This window comes from Excalfactoria chinensis, chromosome 1 (genome assembly GCF_039878825.1).
Source record: "Excalfactoria chinensis isolate bCotChi1 chromosome 1, bCotChi1.hap2, whole genome shotgun sequence".
Taxonomy (NCBI): Eukaryota; Metazoa; Chordata; class Aves; order Galliformes; family Phasianidae; genus Excalfactoria; species Excalfactoria chinensis.
This window is the reverse complement of record NC_092825.1, coordinates 180,511,254-180,532,307: the sequence shown is the minus strand read 5'-3', so window position 1 is coordinate 180,532,307 and position 21,054 is coordinate 180,511,254. Positions and strand designations below refer to the sequence as shown.

General features: G+C 46.3%; 1 protein-coding gene across 2 annotated transcripts in view; it reads right to left on the bottom strand.

The window, feature by feature from the left end:
• GAB2 (GRB2 associated binding protein 2) overlaps positions 1-21,054 on the bottom strand; it is an 84,396-nt gene that overhangs the window by 36,576 nt on the left and 26,766 nt on the right. The window lies entirely within an intron of this gene.

Sequence of the window (21,054 nt, the reverse complement as noted above, 5' to 3'; positions counted from 1 at the left end):
CACTGGTGCATACTGACAAGAGAGTTGGTGGGTGCCCTATCCCTGGAGACATTCATGGTTGCCAGGCTCTGAGAACCTGATGGAAATGTTGGTGTCCCTGTTCATTGCAGGGGAGCAGGACCGGATGGTCTTTAAAGGTCCCTTCCAACCCAAAACATTCTATGATTCCATGATTCTAAGTCAATGGAGAGAGGCAGGTGCTTCCTAGCATTGCTTCATGGAAGTTCCTACTGAATAAAACATCAGTTTTGTCTGTTAAATACCAGAAGGCACCAACATGAGCTCAACAAAAGCATTTAGCTCATCTGACTGACTGTAAAGGACAGCATCTGAACAACATGGGTGGGATATGGCCCACATGGATGAACAGGGTGAAGCAGAGTATTGCCCATGCTCTTGCTTTGCACAAAAGGATTCCATCCCCACCACCCTGCCCCATCTCTGGATGTTTGTTTGTGAGATTTATTCCTTTTATTTTTAATTACCAGGTTTTGGGTTCTCATGAATATGAGAGGTAAGGGCATGAGAAAGCACTTGATGTCCCTATGAAGAAAGAACCAACTGCCACATCTTTAATAACCCCAGAGTAACAGTAAGGTGAGCGCTGTGTGGGGACCTCTAAGACATTCCCCAGGAGGTGATGACAGTCCCATAAGTTTTCACTTACAGGTGACAGGGCATGAGTTAGATCTTAGACGTCCAGTTGCATCAGGGTCCCACAATTTTGGAGACTTTGCTGGCTGAAATAAGGGAAAGAAACCCTTGTGACTGTTTGGATCATACTTCTCGAAGGCTTCCAGATTGCTTTTGTTTGTGTCTTTAAGATTTGTAAGCTAATTAGTTTTGCAATGATTCTCAAACTGGCTCCTGGTGCCAGGAAAGCATCTTTTGTGCAGACTTCCAAATGCAGCAGAGAAGCAAACTGCTTAGTAAGAGGACTGATAGGGCTGAAAGGTTTTGGTTTTGTCCGGGAGATGTTCAACTACTTCTCTATGAGATGGTTGCTCCTAGACAAAAAGAATACATGCATAATGGAGATGTGCCCATCAGGGAGGGAAAAACAAACAAACACAAAACCATTCTCCCCGGGCAGCAGCAATAATTTGCTATTCCATCTCCTCAAAATAGATTACCCAAATCACTGGGAATCAATCTTAGGAACATTTTTTCCTAGGTCTTAAACATCCCATCACCTTCTTCCTATTAATACAAAGCCATTTATTTGCAGCCACCCTACAGAACTAAGAAACGGGCATCCATTAGCATGGGTGTCTGGAACAAGATGAGCCACCATGTGAATGAAGACACATCCATCACTAGTCCTTGCTCCTTGGCTTTGCTGCTTTTCAGCCATTTGGAGTCATGATCTGAGACATCCCTTCGAGGCTGAGAAGTTGCACTGAAAAAGACACAAAGTACAGTAACTAGATTCTAGACTTTCAGGGAAAAAATAGAAGGATGTGCTGCAAGAAATGACAGTGATGCTACCACAGCTTCCCTTTTTATCTCTGTTACAAGACCCACAACTTCTCTAGTTCTCTGTTGTCTGTCTGGTAGTCATGGAAAGTCCCACACGGTCAATATTTGGCAGAGAAGATGGTATTAACACATGCAGGCTGGTGGTATTAGTGACACCCTAATATAAGCTGATTGCAAAAGAGCTGCTCCAGCCTGGCTAAATCACAGCACATGCCAGACTGGAGGAGGATACAAGTCTATATAAACCTCCGTGCTCCAAAATCATGTTTCCAGGGAGGTCCCTTTCTTCTCCTGTCATGATGGGAAAACATGGGATGGGGATGGGTTGGCCATGATGGCCAACACACATCTTCTCTACCCAAATTTGTTTCCTCTCCTTATTTCTCTTTCTCCTGGCTGTTCTGAATTCCCTGCTGCTGCCAGCTCGTGCCTCACGTGGTGTGAGGCAAAGGTTGTGTTTATTTAACACTTTTATGATGGAAAAAGGCCAACAGTTCCACAGCTGTAAAATGGCACCTGTGAGGCATACGTCTTCAGCTGTGTGGTCCATTGCCCACAGCGGATTGTTTCCCATTTAAACTGCGGCTGGCCTTAACATCACTGACAGATATTTTGATGCTTAGCGAGTACGTCTTTGTAAGTATTTTTGTTAAAAATAAAACCCATCCCCATAACGCTGATGGCAAAGTGTGACTCCTCCCTGGCTGTTAAGAAGAAAGATGGTTGAAAGGAAGAGGAGAGGAGAGGAGAGGAGAGGAGAGGAGAGGAGAGGAGAGGAGAGGAGAGGAGAGGAGAGGAGAGGAGAGGAGAGGAGAGGAGAGGAGAGGAGAGGAGAGGAGAGGAGAGGAGAGGAGAGGAGAGGAGAGGAGAGGAGAGGATAAGTAAGAGGGAAAAAGGAATAAGAAAAAAGGGAAGGAAAAGGAAACGGAAGAACAGAAATATCTCCCTGGAAATCTTTCTACCCTGCTCTTTCTCCCCCTATTGCCACGTTTGCTCACAGCAGCACAGCACACCGCAGGTGTGAAATAAGTCTTCCAAAATGTAATCTGACACAAATCGCAGTGTTTAATCCAAGCTGGCATGTGGGATAAGTGACCAAGCTGCGATGTGGGGAAAATGTTTCACTGAATGATTAAAGCAGAAAACTCAGCAGAGGGGCAAAACGTCCTGGTATCCCAGACTCACTGTGAGTTAGGAGAGTCTCGGGCACAGAATGACTCCTGCCATTGCCCCCATGGCCATTAGCTGCTAGGGGGGTTGCTTCAGAGTGCAATGGAAGCCCACAGTGCCACCAATTCCAGCATCCTGGCAGGACCACTGCTAGGAAATGGAGATAGAGATGGAGGTATAAAAGGGGAGCATGATGTTCTACTCTCCAGTGCATCATTTCAGATGTTTCAGCTGGCTTGGTAGTGTTCTTGTTTTTGTTATGTACTACAACAGCACCAATTGTAACTGGGGCTGAGCTTGTCACAGACACCTGTCCCTGTAGAAGGGACACAGTTGCCTACTGCAGCTGCGCTATCTGCACCATGGAGTGATGCTCAGAACAGGAGGATTGTAGAATACCCTGCTGGTGACCTGTGCTATAATGTTGTCTTCGTCTGTGTCCCTGCAGGCTTGTTATCTCATCTGATGGACAGAAGGATGCTGGTTTGATTATTCATGCAAGAAAACCTCTCCCTTCCCACAATGCTAGTGCTAACTCAAAGGAAATAAATACATCTTGAAAGAAGACAGGTTCATAAGAAAGAGCAGGGGGTGAGGAAACTCATGAGTCTGCTCAGGTAACTGTGAAGCTTACCAAGCACTTTGGAGCCCTACCACGGCCACCCAACCAAGTGAGAAAGCTCTGAGACCCCTTCCAAACACACTCTGAGCACCATCTCCTCACCTGCTGCCCGCTCCTCACTCCTTTCAAAGGGATGGAGAAGATCTCAGTTGAGAGCTGCTGCTTCCTCGAGCCTTTTCTCAGCTGCACACCCATGAGACGGGCTGCCCCGCCATGCTGATCCCCCCTAATCATGTGTCTGCTGTGGCAGAGTTCACGGCGAGTTCGTTAGCGGCATCACTTTGGGGGAGGTTTGATTGACAGCGTTAATAACACTGAGCTGCAGCAGCGTGAGCCTGCAGGGCACAGTGAGCCTTGACGGGGTGCTCGGCAGCTCCTCCTCAGCTCACTGGGGAACCGGGGAATTAATAGCAATATAAAAACCACCCTGGTGTGTATCTCCGGCTGTCAAACCTTCTCTCCTGGAGGTTTCTCCCATTGCTGAAGGCATAATTAGCCTTTGGAGCACACACCAAATTGCTACGTGCAAAACTCACCCCAAGGCGGCTCGGCCAACACAAGCCTTCCTGCACCAAGCATCACTTATGGCTGGCTGGAGGTTTTAAGGAGGTTTTACAAGACTAGAACCTATTTGAAAGATCATTCAAAAATACACAGGCTTCAAAGCCAGCTCCTGCCAACAGACATTCTTGCTCCTAGGCAAAAGGTGGCTTGGGATGGCTTCTACCCAAAGAGATACCAATGGGAGCTGCAGAACCATAGCATCCATGTTTGCTCCCTGCTGCTGTGCTCGGTGAACTCGGAGGGCAAAAACAAAACAGTGACACAGCGTGGAAAACATTTCCCTTGGTATTTATTTTAGGGGAGTTCTCTGGTTGGAAAGATTTCAATAGTTCAATGCTGCGCTGTCGATCTTAGGAAAATAAAGATTTCCCTGGGTGACGTGAGGGCACTGATTGCGTTTCTGCTGGGATGCTGGAGTGTCTCGTTTGGAATGGGGTGGAAAAACAAAATATCAAATAGTGAGGCTGTACTTACACTATCAGACACATTGTGACCGTCTGAGAATGAGGGACACGAGGGAAACCCCAGGGTGGGCTGGGAGTGCTCCTACCAGAGAAGATGGAGACAAACTGTGCTGGGAGATGCACAGGGACAGCACATGGGTCAATGGAAAGTTTCTATTAGATGGACAGAAAAGGCTTCAAAATGAGTGGTAGTACAACAAGAAAACAAGATGTGGGGAATGTCCATCCTTGGAGATATTAAAAACCTGCTAGGACAAGGCCAGGAAAACATGATTTACCTCCAGACTTGGCCTTAACATCAAAGCTGGCCCTGCTTTGAGTGAGAGCTCTGGCCAGAGAACTCCGAGCTCCCTTCCAACCTGAATTATCTCCAAATCTAAATGACTTTTCCATAACTAGACCCAGTTCCCAGGGAGGAATTGATACATACTGAACTTGCTGCATGAAGACCTGATGAGCAGTACCCATGCATCACCCCATCACACGTTCATCCTCCATAACACCAAATTCATGTGCGTAAGGGCAGCATGAACATATTTTAGTTCTTCTTGAGGAAAGGAACCTTTTCCAGTTACTCCTTTTGCAGAAAGTACCTTTGCAAGCAGAAAGGTGCAGGAAATGAGGGGTTCAGAGGAGTGAGCTCCTGCCCTGGGGCTGGCTGCAGATGGTTCATGTGCAAGGCCTCCACAGTGTCCCTGCTTTTGTTATCTAGAAGTATTTCCTGCTATTCAGCCCTGCTCTGTATTTCTCTCTGCTATTCCCAGCCTGAATTTCTTCTCCCCCACCACAGCACACCCCTCACAGAGGGACCAGAGCAACAAAACAGAAGGGCGACAGGGAACATGGCCTGTAAAAGCAAGGCTCTGGGTGATATCACCAGGGCCCCAAAGAGCCATGCAGCGAGTCTCCATCCAACTGTTTAGTCTGGGTCTGATCCAGAAGCCAGGGCAGATAAAGGGATTTTTCACGCTGGGCCTTGAGGTGCTTTGTTTTTGGCAATGTTACCCCAAAAGTCCCTCCCAGCCCCTGTATCTTCCTCGGCCACATCCTGACTTGATGCTGATGTGAGATGTGGGGTGGTGGCACCCCTGAGTTGGATTGCTGTGCCACAGAACTGCAAGTGATGAACTGAGCACAAAGCTGCGTTGTCCTCATCGCTCACCATCATCAGTGCTGGAGCACAGCTTGCTTGCTGGCCTGTGCCTCGCTTCCTCTGCTGACGTGGCTAATATGGACAAGAGACCGACATGACAGACAGGATGCTCCAGGTGGTTATTATGTGGCATTACATTTGTCATAGTATGATACGACAGTTATCATACAATTATGATGACACTACATTTATATTTACATGATGCACAAAGAGACAAGTGCTTCCCCTGGTTTGCAAAACCCAAACACCACCACTGACTGTACTCAATCCTGGAGGTTCAATCCTGCATTCTGGTGGTTCTGTGCTAGGCTTTCCCCAGTGTGCCCAGGCCTCTCATGCACTGGAGGCCCAAAACTGGACCCAGCACTCCGGGTGTGACCTTACCAGTGCTGAGTAGAGGGGAAGAATCCCCTCCCTGGTGGAGGTGATACCTGGTGATACCTGGCCTAATGCAGTAGGACATCAGCCTCCTTAAACGGCATCAGTGTGCTGCTGGTTAATGCTCAACTTGATGCCTATCAGGACTACCACCAGCTCCTTTTCTCTTCAGGAAGCAATCAGAGCTGACCCAACACCCACAGCAGTCTCTGGACAACTTGCCTGCAGTTAAAACATTCACCCTATCTCCCTTTTCCCTCACTACAGTGATGGTTCATAGCAAGACCTGTCCATGGGCAGACTCATGGCATTGAACAGGCTGCCCAGAGAGGTGGTGGGTGTCCCAAACCTGGAGACACTCAAGGTCAGTCTGGATGGGGCTCTGAGCAGCTGATGGAGCTGTGGGTGTCCCTGCTCACTGCAGGAGAGTTGGCCAGATGACCTTTAGGGATCCCTTCCAATTCAAACTATTCTATGATCCTGTGATTTAACACACACGACACAAGCACGCAAGCGGCAAGAAAGGAGTTTACTTTGCTTTTTGAGCTTTGGGTATTCTGGAAGAAAAAGCAAACTGCTCAGAGATTTTTCTTCCCTCCTGAGACTTTGGTATCAGGCTCTGATAAGTGCTTTCCCGGCGGGATATGAGAACCAGTTGGCAGAGACAAGGGCTTGTTACACAAGCAGGGCTGGACATGGGAACTCAACACAAACAAATGGCTTTGATAATCAGGGCTGAGTTTTTCTGTCTTTCTGGGCAGTCTGAGCCACCACTGTCTCTCTTTCTATGCAGCAGGAATTGGAGAAATGTGAGAGAGACAGCAGGAGACCACTGCAAGAGCAAAACAAATCCCACAGGTCTGTCAATGTCTTCCATCCCTTTGCTCCTAGGTTTAGGCTGCCCCAAATTGCTCACACAAGGATAGAGATCTGCCCCGAAAAACACCCACACCTCGCTGGCCATGGATCCTGCCCCAGGTCCATGGTGAGCACACGCTGGTTTCTGCACACACAAAACTCACTGAAGGTTCGCTTTGACCCATTGGAACTCAAACCCCAAACTCATCTTGTGTCTCAATGCCAAGTGAACCTAAAACAACACTTCTGAAGCAAGAAATGAAGCTGAAAAATACATCTTAGAGTCATAGAATCATAGAATGGTTTGGGCTGGAAAGGACCTTTAGGATCATCCAGTTCCAACACCCCAGCTATAGGGAGGGACACCTCCCCCTAGACCAGGTAACTTGAAGCATAGTTTTCATCATTTTGGAGGTAAGTACCTGTGTCAACTTTTGGACTCAGTACCATAATTAAACTGCTCTGCTCTTCATATTTTGAGTGAGGGTGGATGAAAAAAGGACAGACGAGAGGAATGAGAGGAGTGTCAATAGGCTTCTCCATTCCCTTTACACACAGGTTCCTTCACATAAAGAATGCAGAAAAAAGGGTCCTGCAAGGCGATACTGGACCTATTCTGATCTTGCCAAGTCCTATGTAACTACAGAAAGCAAAAATCAATGTCTGCTGTTCGCTTTGAGATGATCAGCTGGAGGTATTGTAAGGCTGAAGGTGATGGTCAAGCTTTAGGGAGTTTCTCCCACAATATAAAGGACTGCACTCCCATTTTCTCTGGCTTACAGCAAAGTATTTGGGTCAAGTTTGCCTTTCCGAGAGTGGTTTCTAATTTTAGGCAAACTCCAAAGCTTGTTAATTTTCACTCACTTTTATGGGCTGTCCCGCTGTCACAGTGTGTAACCGTTGCCAGCCTGATAAACCAACTGCAAAAGTGAGATGAGGGGACAAAACTGAATGTTATCAGAACAGCATTGTGATCCCCAACTCCTTTGTCAAGAGAACGATGGTCTCACCAATGGGTCCTTTCCAACAAGTCCCCTCAAACCCTCTGAAAACAAGCACCAACCTCCAAGAACACTGTGGGAATTGGGCATCCTGACACCTTTAAAAACAATTTTGGATCTCCACCTTTCCCTGATGCAGCTCTTTTGCCAAGAAAACATTACTGCGGTAGCCCCAGCATGAGAAACTATTCAAAATGGGCTGCTTTCTGCCAGGTGCCATTGGGTGAGAAACAACATTAGCTCAGAGATGCCAGACTGGAAGAGAAAAGGCAGACCAGGAATGAAATGCAAGTGCTAACCTTGCTGAAGTGAGGAAATGACTTTATCTTCTGGCTCCCTTGACCCCTTAGCCACAATAATCTTTGTGGTCTTTTCCTTGTGGAGAATTCCCCCTTTTCATGTCTAGTTTATGTCTAGATATGGTTAAGGTTCATGTGTCTGCCTGAGCTTTTTGCTCACAGAAAAATCATTTTTTGACACAAAAAAACGTGCTCGCCTCCAGGTGCTGGTTCAGATCTTCAAGTGGCTTTGACAGACATGAATCAACTCCCTTTCAGAACTAACTCTTTTCAGAGAGAAAATGAAGGCACTGATCCCTGCTCAAATGTGTCCTGCAGAGAGTGGGGATGGGGCTGGACCACCGGGATGTCCTCCAGTTGGTATCAGACCCAGATCATCATGACACCTTCTGCCCCTGAAATACAGGAGGCAAGAGGAAGCTCAACACTTTCAAGATGTTCATTGGCTCCTCTGTGGGCAAGGAGGTCCCCAGTGACAGTGAAAAATGTTAGAAATCGTGTTCCATCCAGATTGTCTTTGAATATACTCAAGCTTTCCATGAACAGGTTAAGATTGTGCTAATTTGATCCAAGTCATTTCAACCTGAATCAAACTCAGGCCTTCCGCAAAGGCAATGGTGACGATCATCGGGACTTCATCTTGGGAATTCCATCCTGGGATCAACTGATCTCTCTGATATCACATGCTCTTTATGCTCACATGGAACTCAGTCACCATTTGTTTAAGTCACTACCTCTTGAAAAAAAAAAATAAAAAGGAAAGAAAGAGTGTTGCTTATAATTTATCACTCCGTGGTTTTAGCATTTCACAGCAGGCTCTCGTGATGCCTTTCTACACCAGACTATAGTGTTCTTAGCACCTTCACTGGGAGAAAACATCACATTCACTTGTGTACTCCAACCCCTCAACTCTTCTGAAAAATTAACCAACTGTCAGCCTAGGCACAGAAACACCATTTCTGCAATACATCTCACATTCCCTTTCTTACACTTCAGCACTGACATTAGTAGCCAGCTAGTCTAATACATCTTGCTGCTGCTGTAGACAGGGAGAAATAAATGCATCTCTTACCCCTTCATACAGGCATCACAGATCACAGTAGCTGTTTCTTCACCAGCCTCTCTCATGTCAGGAGCTGCTCACGCCATTCTTTTCTACTAAACCCAGAAAAACCCTGCATGATTCACTGCCCCTTTCCATAAGAACAATCTTAATTTCTTCTCCTTTGATGTATAACTTTGCACCAGGCTGTATTCTAACTTATTTTGTTTAAATCAGCTCTGCTTGCCAAGTGACCCAGACTGTTCAATGGTGATGAATTTGTCTTCAGCGTTTACTGCTTCATTACCCTTTGTGCCACTGGCAGCATCTCCCCACAAGAGCCATCAGATCTGTTTTACTTAGAGAAATGGCCTATAGATCCAGTATAGATCCCTGAAAAATGGCATCAAGAAAAGCCGCATTTGAAGGTGGTATCCTTCTGAAGCCTATCAGATTTTAATTCATCAGTCATGTATGCAGGCTGTCCAAGCTGTCCTTGTTATCCTCTAGCTGACCTGCCACTAATACAGCAACGTGCTCTACTGTTTGGCCTAGAATTAATGTTGGACAACGGCCTTTTCCTACTCAAGGAATCTTTGCTGAATACTTCTGCCTGCTGGTTTGGAAATAATTCCTTTATTTGGGATTAACCCATATCAGGAAAGCTGTTGTCCTCCATTTCCCGTGCTTTGGTGGAAAGGCAAGAGAACTTTTGCATCCTACAAGAACTTTTCATGCTGCTCTGCACACCTCTTCCTCAAATACCAGATTATCAAATCTCTCCCTGATCCTCCAGTGATGGGCTCTAGTAAGATTAGACTTGTTGGTGAAACTTGAGTTGTACGAGATGAAACTTGGAGATGAAATATTTCAGGAAAATTTTAGGAACAGCTTATTTATTTTGAGGGTGAATGAACACTGAAATAGGCTTCCTGGAGAGGTGTGATGTCCCACGCCTGCCAGCATTCAAGAGACATTTGGATAATGATCTCAATAATACGCTTTAATTCTTGCCTAGCCCTGAACTGAACTGTTCTGCTCTGATTTGATGTGATTCTACTCTACTTCACTCTATTCTACTCTGCTCTATTAAAACCAAAGGGAAGTAGCCACCTTGAATTCTGTTTGGGGTAGATGTCTTCAGAAAAGGCAGTGTCCAGAACTCACCCACTCAGAATTTAATAGCAAGGGAAGTCCTGGGTATCACTGTAGGAAGAAATGAACCTTCTTCAGAAGGTACCACCTCAAAGACAGATGACTGTGGTCTGATGGATGCTGCTCTGCTGTACAGTGGTGCATTGGCAGAGTTCATTATGGCCATCAGGAAGAGCAGTCAACAGAAGATGGTCTACCCCAAAACAATGTTTTAACAGCAATGCTTGCTTATGTCACTATAGTCTTCTGAAAAAAACAGAGCTGTGAGGCCTATAGAAGTGCCTGCAATAGTAGATAAGGAATGCTACACGATTTCTGTTCATTTCTATTTCCCAGCCAAACAACAACATGGTGAGAACAGCTCTTGATATCAAATATTTCTAGTCTGGTTAGAAAAAAGTCCACAAATCTGTCTGAACGGGGCAGAAAAATATCCTGAGGACATGGTAACAGATTGCTTTGTTTAAAGACCTCTGTAAAATGAAAGAAGCCAAGGGGGAATGAATGAGCTGAAAAGCTGAGAACCACTTTACAACAGCTGAGAAACTATAGAATCAACAGGATCATTTAGTGGGGTCGATGTGGATTAGACTTTTCTCCCTCAATTTAAATTACTCCATAAAAGCAGCCGCATCCCCGACACAACTGCAGTCTCCCTGCCTGATCACACACAACTCATCTTCTTGGAAATCCAGCTTGGAGCCCACATTTCAGACTCCCAAAGGAGTGGGCACGAGTGTGAGTGGTAACTCCTAACCACCACAACTGTTGGAGCAATTCCACTGCTTGCTAATGTGTGTTGAAAAGCTGCTAACACTTTCACGGAGGTTTGAATGGGGGAAGCTCTCCCAAACAGATGGCACTGACGCGTTATCAGTGGAGGATGGGACCGACCACCTCTCTGCTGGAATCCCAGTGGCCACCGACCTTGCTGCTGACCCCGTCAACGTCAGAGAAGCCTTCCCAAAAGCAGCAAACCTCTCTCCATTCATGTATTATTAAAATCCTCACTGGTTAATTTATCAGGGTGCTCTGAGCTGGAAAAATGACCTCTTTGTTGACCCACTTAAACATGCTCCACTCAAACACAAAACTATCAGAAGGGCTAAAGGAAGTTGCGCTCAGACTGATGTCCTTTGTCCCAGCGATGCAGCTCCAAGATGGAAGTGCTGGGACTCCCTGGCACGAGAGCAAAGGGCCAGACACAAGCCTTCACAGACAAAACCACAAAGGAAACATTCAGCCCACATGCTGCGTGGACACTGCCAGAGAAACAAGAATCCCCAATTCTCCCTCACACAGCACTGATCTCTTCTCAGACTCGGGGATTTGGGAAGAAACCTATGTGCAAATGGAAAACATGATGGTAGGCTGAGGACAAGCCCATCTCCATGTGTTGGTCCAGGTGTCACATTGCTTGCTGAAGGTGTCCATACTGGGGGGACTATCCTCTTCTTTACTCCTGAGATTCTCCAGCAAAAGAATCGCCACATTTCTTTCTTAATTCAAACTAACACATATGGGGTATGGAGGACCAGGTGACTGGCACAGCATGGCAGAATTGAGGAAACCAAATGGCAGTATAAACAGCAGTTGGCACCAAAAGTGCCCTTGCAAGTGAAATGAATGAATTAGTAGTCATTAGGTCTTGTTTTCCCATTAGTGTCATAAAGACGAAGCTGCTCTCCTCCCATAAAGTACTCAGACTCTATGGGACGCTCAGGCCATTAGACAGGACACAAAAGCTTGATCTGCTTCATCACTAAGAAAGAGCCTGGAAAGAGCAGTTAGGGACAAAAAGAAGCTGTGTGTACCTGTGTATCCCCTTCAGGTGCCCTGTTCGTTGCCCTGTTACACCAGCTCCATGCAGGAGATTGTCTTAAAGCTCACATACTTGGAGACAGACCTTGGAAATAGACATGAAACACATTAATTTCTATTTGTTCTTAGCTTCATAAAACTCAACACACGATGCCTGTTAAAAGACATTATACACACTGCGGCATAAATCTCTACATGAGGTGGGAGTTGGTGAGAATTGATGTTGCAGCTGACATTTATCTGTCACAAGCTTGGAAAAAGGGGTTTTACCCTGTTGTACTGCAGCTTTCCAAGCGCCATATCAGGATCCAATCTTGGATAGCTGTTACAGAAAAAACGACTGAGCTGCTATCTGCAAAAATACTTTTGGGGGTGAAAAGTGTAGCTATATGATGGGTAGGGAGTAATTTTTCTGCCTGCAACAGTTCTGTGAACCAAGAGGTAGAAAACAGCACGTGGGAACCTGAACCTGAAGCAAAGAGGGGTGGAAAGCACAAAAACTGATCAGAGCTTTATTACAGCATGTGTTTATCATCCCTCTAGAAGAGGGACTGGGATGGGGGTGGAAGACTTGGCAGCAGGGGGGAAATGACGTTTTTGAGATGTACTTGTAATGCTAACTCACATCTGGGATCAATCCTGGAATGGGAACACAGTGTCTGGCTTGGGCAGGCCAGAAGGAAATGTTCTTTACGGCTAACCTGCAAGAAGAACGTGACCTGATGAGCCAAGCATGGCCTCTGGAGGTGAGGTGTTCCTCAAGTGATCGGGGGTCGTGGTCTACTGCAGATGTTTCCCAAAGGGAACAGAGAGCTTTACTCTGAGCTGTGGGTCTGCCTTGCATGGATTGCCAAGGGGGAAAAGGCCCAGCTCTCAGTTGGAGCCCCTGTCCTGAATCCTTTGGTGGGGCAGGCTGAACTTGGTGTCCAGGTGGCTCTACTGAAAGCTGGAGGATATTTTATCCCCCATTTCAGGACCCTGCCGCTCATTCCAAGCATTTTTGCATTCATATTTCCTTCTTATCTGATCCTACTTCACATCACTCCCACCAATGTAACCCTTCTTAGTGAAGTGACCAGGGAACCAAGGTATAGAATCATTAAGATTGGAAAAGACCACTAAGATCATCTAGCCCAACTATCAACCCATCAAGGCACAGGCAAGGGCATGGCATCTGCACACTGTGATCAGGGCTTTCACCTACGGGCACCTTGATAAAAGCTTCATGGTATTCCCTCACAGGATACCAACTGGAAGTTCTATCAGAAGGCAGCTCATCTTCAGAATCAAATATTAATATAAGATGGGAACTTTGTGACCGTGCTGGAAGATGCACAGGATATGTGGCTTTTCTGCCCCAACCTTCTGAGGCTGTTGGGTTTTGGGAAGATTGAGTCTGTGCTGGGCTACAATATCCCAGTTTCCTTGGCTGAGTGTTAGCAAATACACACACACCACGCTTTGCAGAAGTAGGAAGGAAGCCCCTCCTTATTATGTTGACTCCTGATGCACAGGGATCCCGGAGTTCGCTTTCACTGTGAACTTCCTAAAGCCTCCATGTGTTCCCCACAGTAGGTGAGAGGGAAAAAAATGGTCTGTGTTGACTCTGTGGGTGCTCTCTGAAAGCAGCAACTGCTCAAGAGGTTTTTGCAGCTGAGTAAATAGGAGCAAAGCCTGTTGTAGATCTCTGCCCTGTCTCTCTTGGCCTCCCACCGGCAAGGATGAGCAATGGGATCTCTGCTGAGATCTCCACCCTGAGCAAACACCCGGAGAACAGCAAGGGTGGGCTACACACACAGCCCAGGTGCTCCTGAATTACTGCTCTTGGTGGGTTGGGAATCAGGAGGAAGGAAGTCCTACGCCAAGCCAAGGGTGTCCCCTTGCCTTAGACAGAAGGACTGGAAAGAGATAGGATAATGAAGGCTGGAAAGATGGCAGCAGGAGCATCTTCAAAAGCTGTATTATTATTCCTAGAGATGAAGGCTATTAGTGCCTTTTTCTGATGGGGAAATCATTCTGTACATGCACAGGTGAGTTGAGAGTGTTGCTCTGAAGACCCCTGGAAAAGCTATAGAGGGGTTTGAGCCTGAAAAAGCTCAGTTTTCACTGTCACAATGGAGAATTCAGGAGGACGAGCCCAGTGAAGGGCTATTACATGGAGCATTTGTGGAGAGCAGTCCTATGTGAGCCCATTCCAATGTTCAGCTAAGGTGTAAGATCACTTCCAATCTACACCTTCTTAAACAAGGCAAGGAGGTATCTAGAACTCATAAAACTCAGCACTCATCCTGGTTTTGTATCACGGAATCACAGAATCATTAAGGTTGAAAAAGATCTCTCACATCATCTAGTCCAACCCCAGCCCATGCCCATCATGCCCACAAAACCATGTCACTCAGGGCCACATTCACTCCCTTCCTGGACACCTTCAGGGATGGTGACTCTACCACTTCTCTGGGCAGCCTGTTTCAATACCTCAACACTCTTCTGGAGAAGAAATTTTTCCTAATATCCAACCTAATATGCCACAGGTGTATGGATTTTCTACCCACTTCTCAATTACCTGCAAAGATGACACTGCCCATATCACCATCAGGGCCAAGTGCCACGATCCCAGGAAAATGTCAATAAACCAGAGGAAATTCAGAGAAGAGCAAAGCAAAATATTATTACGAAGTCAGAAAGACCGACTTTTTGAGATAATGTGTGTGTTTAGCTTGGCTTAATGGCAGCTTAGCAGGGACTCAACAACTTAACAGTCTGTAAATATTTGAAAGGTATAAACAGCAAAGAGGGAAAACACCGAGTGGGGCTTGCAGAGTAGGATGAGAAGGAACAGGGTGAAGGCACCACACCATGTGCCTCCATATAAAATTTATGTGACTCGGTATGGAGCCCTTACTTTGGGTTTCACCTCCATGGATGCCAGCAGGGAGAAGGTTTCTAGCTACTGATGCAATTTTAAGCTCAGCAGGGCAACAGTCCTGTTCTCTGCAGGTTTTCTTTGGATGGTCCTGTGTAGAGCCAGGAGGAGAACTCGATGATCCTTATGGGTATCTAACAACTTGGGATGTTCTATGACTCTATGATTCAGGTTGCTCCCAACAAGCCCATTTCATCGCCTACGTCCTGTTTTCTTCTTATGCCACCACCAGTTTTAAGGCACATGGATGGGTGATGGTTTTCAGGTGAAACCTTGGAAGGACAGACGTGTTAACAAGTATTTTGTTAATCTGTGTTAATCTCAGGCTGGATATCTGGAAAAAATCCTCCTTTGAAAGAGTGGTCAAGCACTGGCACAGGCTGCCCAAGGAGGTGGTGGAGTCACTGACACTGGAGGTGCTCAAGAGAAGTGTAGGTGTGGTAGATAGGGACGTGGTTTAGTGGGCAATGTTGGTCGTAGGTGGACAGTTGGACCAGATAATCTCAGGGGTCTCTTCCAACCATAAATAAAAAACACACCAAAAAACACCCACCAAAACCAGACCCTGAAACAATTCATTTTAGCATTTCATAACTGTGTTTGGATTTTTTTTTTAGCTCAAAGTGACGTTTATTTTCAAATTGGAAGGGTTAAAACAATAGCTCCGAGTCCAAATATTTAATTTACAATTGAGGGAAATATTTATTCGTCTTTCAAGTAAAGTCGTCCTCCAGCTTCACTAAACTGCCAGAAATCCCCCCCAAAAGATGACATCTACTTCTGTCTTACAGGGTGAATCAAAGCAGTTTGAACTCCCTGTAGTGACGTTGCTAAACCCCGAATAAGAAGGGCATATCCCAGTAGGCACCAAAAACTGCTTATGGAAGGGAAGATTCAAATTTAGAGTGGCTGCTGGCTAAAAATAGCCTGCAGAACTGAAATACATTCCACTTTGGCTAGAAATGCCTTTGGCCTTGTAGTCATAAACACTCCTGCCTTTTATAGTTGAACCAAATATTTGGTTTCTATAGTTATAACAGTGAGCACCCGGTGGTCTTTATTTTTAATCAGTGCAGTGTTTGCATGAAGAGCCAGGCAGCAGTTTGTGGGGACAGCGGTGGAGTCTGGACCACAGGTGCATCATTAAAAATAAACCCAGGAACAGCACAAAAAGCTCTCCCCAAAGCATCCAAATGCACCGAGGTTTGCTTGTAAACAGCATTTGCCTTTCAGATGCTGCACTAAGTGCACCAAGAGTGGAAAAGGCCAAGGGACCGGTGATTGCTAATATAATAATGAGGCTCTGTCCTACTAATCTGATGTTCTCAAAGCACTTTGTGTGAGCATTCATCATCCTCCCAGTGGGACAGGTCGTGGATCATCGCTCCCAGCCTGTGACATCAGGAGGACTGGGTGAGAGATGGAGAGGTTGGGTACCACTGATCAGGGGAGGGCTGAATTGTGTTATATATATACGTATATATATATAAAGTCACATCCAACTCCCAGGAACCTGCTTCAAAGGAGCCCGTTTCTCCTTCTGACAACACTCCACATGAAAGCCTTATTATTCAGTGCTTAATAAATCAAACACCCATCTGCCAGTATTAATGATGGAAGGAAAAGGAAATTAAAGCTGACCTGTGTGGCTTCGAGATCACAGGATAACTCCCTATCCATTTACCATAATTTAAGGTGATTAAATCTTGCCTGTAAGAACTAAAAAGGCTTCAATTAATGCGATGGCCCACCTTCGAGGTGCTCTCAGGGTGGCAGATTGGGGTCACCAAGGGGTGCCTGGAGGTGATGGAGCAGACTTTGTTTCTCCATTCTCCCAGGCAGTGAGCATGCAAACCTTACACAACGAGTTTGCTTTTGTTTTTCCTCCCCCTAGATAAAGTCTGAATTCAGGCTTTTAGCAAAGCCATGGCTATGCCACTGAATAGATCTGAATCAACTATCAGGTATGGCTGGGAAGGAAGGAAGATCCTTTCAGTATCTTACAGGGAGCTGTAAGAAAGAAGGGGATAGACTCTTAAGTAGGGTCTGCTGGGATAGGACAAGGGGAAATGGTTTCAAACTAGAAGAGGGGAGATTTGGATTGGATATAAAGAAAATACATTCTATAGTGTGCGTGGTGGGCCACTGGCACAGCCTTACCCCATCCTTAGAGACATTCAAGGTCATCCTGGATGGGCTCTGAGCACCTGATGGAGCTGCGGTTGTCCCTGATGAGCACAGGGGAGTTGGACTAGATAACCTCTGGAGATCACCTTGTCCAACCCTCTGCTAAAGCAGATTCCCTACATTAGGTTACACAGTAAAGGAAAAGATGCATCTGGCAAAAAGCATCTGGAAATCACAGGGATTTATTGTGAACCCATAATGAGAGGCATAATATTTAGAATCACCCCAGAGGGATGGGTGGCAGCATGACTCATGCAGTCTTGACCTCTTGCTCTCTGGAGGGCACAAGGGTTTTGAATTATCTCAGGTTAGGGCTGCCTGCACAATGCTGGATGGGAAAAATGGATGATGATGGGGGAAAATAGCACAGGAGTGGGCAGAAATATTGATGGCCCAGGTGAGATTACAACACCCACCCCCAGTTTTTTCTTGCAGAGCTGGAGTCAGCATCCAACCTCCATGTTTTGCTCAGAGAAGGAAATTCCAGCCCAAACCTGGCTGATAGATCCCGCTCCCAGGCTGGCTAGAGGTGAAAAGGCAGAATTACAGGACAAAATTCCTTGCCCAGCAGCGTGTTGGCCAAAGAGTGACATCTCCAATGGGGCTGTGACAATGATGTGTGCACCTGCGAGATGCCCAAAGCTGGGCTTTCAACCCTCAGCATTCACTTCAACCTTTATTTGTCAAAATCTGATGCCTGAGAGATGCCCCAAAAGACATAAACCTGTGCTCCCCAAATCCCTGCACAGACGTTGTCACCCCCCCTGAGCTGGCACACCTGCATGCTGTGACACGGCTCATTCTGACACATTGCTCACTCAGGTTTTGCTCCCTGAAAACAGCAGCATTCGTGCTGCCAGCCCTCCCTCCGCCCCTCTGCGGCATTCAGATTCCCTGCGCTTGCTGCATCGCTGCTCCCAGGACCCGCGGTCTCTCCCTATTCCTGGTATTTTTTATTTACTGGCAGGCATCTCATAGCTGCGTGGAACTACAGCAAATCGTCCTCGTTATTTAATCCCTCCCTCTTAGATTCCCAATGCACTTAAAAGCAGCAGAGGGGAAGACAAACATCACCGCTCTCCATCAGTCTGTTAGGGACAACCTCAGCTCTCGAGGGCTTTATATCCTTATGTTTCTTTTGGGTTGCTCATCCCCAAGGGTTGTAAGTGGCTCTGGGGACCTCGAGTGGCTTTTGGGTCAATTTGTTTTAGGAATTATTTAACAAAGAAGTGTGGAAGGGATTTTCTTAGCTGTAGATTCCTAGAAATACAGAGTGGTTCCATGGTCCTGTTAGGGACTATAATGCTCAATGCCTTTTCCAGGGAGCCCTGAGGTTTATTTGGGCAAGAACATGAAAATACTGGTGAACACAATTCCTTCACCATATGGCACCAAGCAAAGTAACTGGGAATCATCCATGGTTATATGAGAAGAACAACAAGTACTGTGCCTGGCTTTTGTATTATTCTGCACCTTTGGGACCAGGCTTGGACTGAAAGCTGACCATACCATGTAGGAACAAGAATTGATGGATATTGTTACAATAAGACTCCTCTCGCCAGGCTGAAGCTCAAGTTGGGTCCAGCAATCTACTGTGTGTGTGTGTCCTGCTCTTTCATGTAGGCTGGAAAAACTCGAGGAAACTGACTTTCTTTCACAAGCAATCCTAAAGCTGGCTCTGTACTGAACCAGGAGATGGCATCAAAAAGTGGCATGTTGGAAACCCAACCCTGAAGTGTGCAGGGATGGAGCTGTGCCTCAAAAAAGCTGACAGCAGCTTTTTAAGGTGTTGACCCTCCCGGTGTCTGTTCCATGGGAGCTCAAAAAGGAAAACAAGAAACACTGTTTACTTCTATCCTTGCTTTTCTCCTTTGTTATGAATGCTTTGGAAACTTAATGATGACATTTTTATTGCTTTTACAATTGCTTTCCATTTATTTATACATATATATTTAAATGCCCACTGCAGCAGCTGCATCTGGGAATCACTCTCAGCTCTTTGCCTGGTGTGATTTTGCCTTTTCTTTTCCTTCCAGCTCCCTGGGCAAGAAGGTGGTTCCAGACATTTCTCCTTTGGATGAGCACAAGATGCTGAGGGGAGAGATGGTGAGAGAATCTCTTGTCTTCTGCACCCAACCTTCACCTTGACCCCATTTCTCACCAATTTATAGTAGCAGGAGTAGAATGAACAGACAGCCTTCAGGGCCTGGCATGGTCACATATTCTCTCACCTGCTCATGCTAAGCATTAACACCCTCAAAATCCCAGTTATCACGCTATTTCACCTACCAGTTGCAATGCCCAGGGTGCTGGCTGCTGTTAGCTCTCCCTCACAGTAGCAACACCTATGGCCATGCTGTGCTGACACAATCTTGTCTCACCTCAAAAGCTAAGCAGAGCCAGCTGCAGCTGGTACTTAGCTGGGAGACCTTTGGAATTACACTTCAATATACAACTCCCTCAAGTTCTGAAATTCACCCCATCTTACGGATGCTCCATCCCTGGAGGTGCTCAAGGCCAGGTTGGTTACCCTGGGCTGTCTGATCTGGTGTGGGGCAACAAGCCCAAGGCAAGGGTTGGAGCTGGATGGGTTTTAAGGACCCTTCCAACCTAAGCCATTCTATGATTCCATGATTCTATGATCTTACTCTCATTATTTGCCCAGGGAGGTTGTGGTTCTCCCTCTGTGGAAATATTTAAGACCCGGCTGGATATCTACCTGTGTGATCTATTGTAGGACATGTGCTTTAGCAGGGGGGTTGGACGCAATGATCTCTTGTGATTTCCAGCCCCTCGTCCATCTCGTGAAAGCAGATGATTTTTTCTCCCAAGTCTTTTCCCTCCCCATCGTCTGACTGATGTTCAGAAATGTTCAGTGCATGGGGAGATGAAAAGCTCTGGGGAGGGAGAAGAGAGGAATAGTCGGTTCTGCTTCGGATCGATGCCCTGCCATCGAATGGGAGGCAGAGGGATGGAGTGGCCGTGCTCTTGGGACTGGCTGATCCATCAAACCTGACAGTCCCCACAGAGGACCTGCCTCTGAGGCCAGGCTGGTTATTTTTAGGAAAAGCATTCCTCTGTTGTTCCTTTTGTGCAGCAGGAAATCTGTTCCTGGACACTGTGCTAAAAAAACAAAACACACCAAAAAACCCACCTTGTTTCCTGAAGTCTTCCTCTCTACCTGACTTTTCTCTTCCCATTTTCCCTAATTTTTCTTTCTTTTTTTAAATATATATATATATATATTTTATGACATGCTACTCAGCAGTTTTCACTCTTCCTCCAGACCCTCTCCTTCTACACCTCTGTTGCATTACCATCTTGTGTAAGCGAGGGATAAAATGCCCTGAGTGATGCTCTTCCAGCACACAATGCAAGGAGCCGCACCGTTGACTTTGGCCAACGCTAAAGCCAGCCCTTGGGACGCAGCCTCCTCTTTCACACTCATATGCACCAGGCGGAAACGTAAACTTTCTTTCTATGGGAAGACAGGTTATCCTGGGGCAGAGGAAATGTTTCCTCTTCCCGGCAGGATGTTTGCAATGAACCCAGAGAGAGGTATGTATAGAAACCTCCTGCTGTGGTTGCACCTCCGCGAAGATTTTAGCAAATACCTCCCAGTGAATGGTCTGAATCCACGTTAGTGCCTCAGAGCTGGAATGAACAAGCCTGAGGACAGCAGACAAAGACAAACACTAAAAACGATATCTGATCCTTGCCAAATTTGGGTAGGGGCTCCCTTAGTAGCCACAGTGATCAATAAAGCTATGGGGGGAATCTCTAGAGAGCAACTTCCACATCTGGGTGAGCTTCTTGAGATGCCCAAAATCCAGGGAGATGGGCATCCAGTGCACACTTCATCCTTCCTCCTTTCCACTTGCATTTCCTCCTTGGGAATATACTTTTCCGAATCTTTTTGCTGAAAACAAAGGTTTTCT